Here is a 3,464-nt window from a genome sequence, read left to right as displayed (position 1 = left end):
TTATACCTCAATATCTATTCCCTGTTCTTGCAGATTGACACTTTTAATTATTATTTTTTTCTCCTCCCGCTCCCTTCCCCCCCAACCTCTGTGCATTCAGCAAATCTTTTGAGCACATTGACAAGAATGATGCATAGATCTTTCATTATTATTTATCTGTAATGTATTATGAGTCAATGAATCACATATTTGCCTTCTGCTTGATAAATATTTGACTGCAGGGAGAAATATACCCGGTCATTAGTAGTCAAAGAATGGTAATTCTTATGAGTTTACTACTGAGTCAATAAAAATGTGCCTAGGTATTATGCTGGACAAAAGGGGATTACTGGGTTATTGAAGAGGATGTGAGGGATTATCTGTTGAACTATTTGTGTTTTGAAATACCTTTGAATAAAAACATGCCATGCACGTTGTCACTTGCCACACTCTTGCACTTCCTCCGTGATAACAAAATATGCCTTTTGTCTTGCCTATTAATACTGACGTTATTCACCTGTTAAGTTTTGTAATGTAGACTTGATTTGTTGGTCAGCCCCGCGTCTTTCCCAATGAAGCTGTGAGAATACTGAGAACTTTGAGAATCAAAATGTGCCGCATGGATTTGCCCATGACCTGTGGGACCAACAAGGGTCGGACCTTGCCCTACAGCTCAGTCTGGCAATAACATAGTGATCTGGAGCAACTCTCTGCTTTAGCACCACTATTCCATTTAACATTTCCAAATTTATTGTCATCATAGTGTTGAGAAGTGTGAATATATTTTGCTTCCCAAATTCCCTGAAGGAATTGGCTCTCTCACTGCAAAATAGTTGAGAACACTGCATAGATGGGGAAGATTGATGAGCAGTAAGTAAAATATTTAAAGACTTGTGTAAGACAAGCTTTGCATGGTATCCATTTATCATCTTGAGTGAATTTCATCTTCAAGCTGAGTTCAGACTTTTAAAGGAGAAACAAGAGATTTTGCTCTTGGGGCTGCAGCTTTAGAGAACTTTAAGGACCAGCAACCACTGCAAAATTAGTCTATCTCTGGATCTTTATTGAACTGTTAGTGGTTACCCATTTATTGCTGCAAAGGCTTGGTGGCTGCTGATGGTGAGAGGGACACAATCAGACATTTCAGCAGTGTAATTACTCTGGTGTGAAGGCAACAAAGTTGTTCCAAGGTCATGTTGTCACATCAGAGCAGGCTGTTTCCTGCATCTCATTTTCGTGCCCACACACAAAGAGACACTTTTCTGGCTGATATTTATAGAGAAGTCCTACAGTCATTTTAATTATGCACAACATACCGATGCCTGCTTCACTGATCATAATTGCAGCTCTGACCTGTTTTACTTTGTGATTTAGATGCCTTCTCTTAAGCATTGCTCTGGAGTGTGACTTGCAGTGGCAGGTACTGGAAGTGAGGAGACAGCCATCGATAACCCAGCTTCAGCTGGTGGAGGCTCAAACCTGCCGTGGTTTGTCACTGAAAAGCTCCTACATGTTCTTGAGGAAAGTGTTGCCATGTTTCAAACAGCTGAGAGGGGACAGACCAGGACCTTCCTGTGCTATCCTGCCCAGATGACTTGTCTTGCCCATCCCCTCCAACTTTGTTCCAAGCACTTCTCAGTGTGAAAAGTCCACAGCCAAAACCTTCACCCTCTATTCCTTCTGCATTTTTTTTTTAATTTCTTCTCCAAACTGAGTGATGGGATGCGCAAAGGAAGGCCCAGGAGTAACAGGAATGCTCTGCCATAGGCAGCCTTCTGCATCGTGTTGTCCAAGAAAAACATTCCAGTGCTACTACCGTGTCCCTTCCTTTTGTCACATTAAAGATTCACTAACCAGAGAAATCCATTTCTTGTAAAACAAAGAAATGTGGAATCATGGCATCTTGTGAACAGCAGCGCTGCCAGCCTGCATATCACAGCAAAAACACCCTCAGGGAGTGTCTGGGAAGACTTAATTTTTTAAATCCCTTGTCATGTTTTTATGCCACTTGTTCATTTACCAGCAAAGGTGTCAGAAGACAAGTCCCATGGGCCTTCTGCAGTGCTTGGCAACAAAGCATTCATCACCTAATGCTTTTAAGTGGTTATCCATGGCAGTGAAGGCATGAGTGTTTGGGAGAGAAGATGACCTGTTTCTAGCTTTCAGGAGTGTTCCTCACATGAAAGCTTTGTGGCAGGGATTTCCGCTGATGGAATAAAATTGGAAAACAACAAGCCCTCTGGTGAGTCACTTTTCCGTGGTGCACTGTCTAACAAAACCAACAAAACAACAACAAAAGACCAAAACAAAACACAACAAACCCCCAGATTGAACATTTCCTTTGAATTCTTCCCTTCAGCAAAAACCAGCTGCTGGTGGTGATGGGGTAGACTGAAGGACCACATCTGCAAATGACAGAAAGCAATCTGATCAAGAAGTGGTGGTGAGAAAGGCTCACTGCTTGACTTGGTTGTCCCCTGGCATCTATTTATCTATATTCCTCCCTGTGGCTATAGCATGCCTTATTTTTGGTACAGCTTTCTCTGATATTTTGAAGAAATGTGACATGGCATAAGTCTTGTAGGGGAAGTGATGTTCAATAACACAACACTTTAATCACTGTGGAAGTGTCCAGCACGGGGTACCTAATAGCCCATTGGAATGGGCTATGGCTTTTTTCACCTTCAGGTTAATGGTTTGTATTGCACATAGCTGCGCTGAAATGGGTTTAATGCCATGTGCTGAATCTAGTTTGGAGAAGAAGCCATAGTAAGAGAGGAAATGTTGAATTGTATTTCAGTTGGGTTGTTGTTTTGTTATTGGTGTTTTGTTGTGTGTGGTGGTTTGGTGGTGGTTTTTTTTTTTTTTTGGTGGTCTTTCTTTTCCTACTGGGAAGAGAAATTCAGAAACTGTTAGCCTTATTCTGTAGCATTCCCAGGCTACTTCTGCTATTATTTTTAACAGGAGCTGAAACAAAAATTTTCACTTTGTCATTGCATTTCAGCAAGGCACCTTTGTCCCAGCATTGCTGCACCAGCATGAGAGAGAGACAGGAGCAGCTGTTCACTCCACCATGACCTGAGATGTGAAATTCATGTTATTTAAGCTATTGACTTGCTGTGATTGTCCCTCATTGTGTCAAAGTAAACAGTATGGGAATCCTCTGTGTCTCCTCGCCTTCCCCTGTTGATTCCCATCATCTGCTCCCATTCTGGCCTGCCACAAAGCTGGTCAGAAGCTGGGACATCAGAGTGGTTCTTTGAAAAGAAAAAAGCTCTGCCCACTGACATGCTGAACAATTTCAGTTTAGCTTACAATAACAGAAGGGTGACTTCAAGCATGGTTCTGCTCTTCAAGTGTCCTCAGTAAGAGAGGAAAAATACCTGGTGTCCAAAGCAAACACGTAGGAACCTTGGACTGGCGCTTCCCTTGCCTCTCTCAAAGCTGCAGCCACGACCTCTTGCTGCTGTTTCATCCAAGCAGAG

This window comes from Caloenas nicobarica, chromosome 13 (assembly GCF_036013445.1).
Source record: "Caloenas nicobarica isolate bCalNic1 chromosome 13, bCalNic1.hap1, whole genome shotgun sequence".
NCBI classification, from domain to species: Eukaryota; Metazoa; Chordata; class Aves; order Columbiformes; family Columbidae; genus Caloenas; species Caloenas nicobarica.
Note: the sequence above shows the minus strand (reverse complement) of the source record.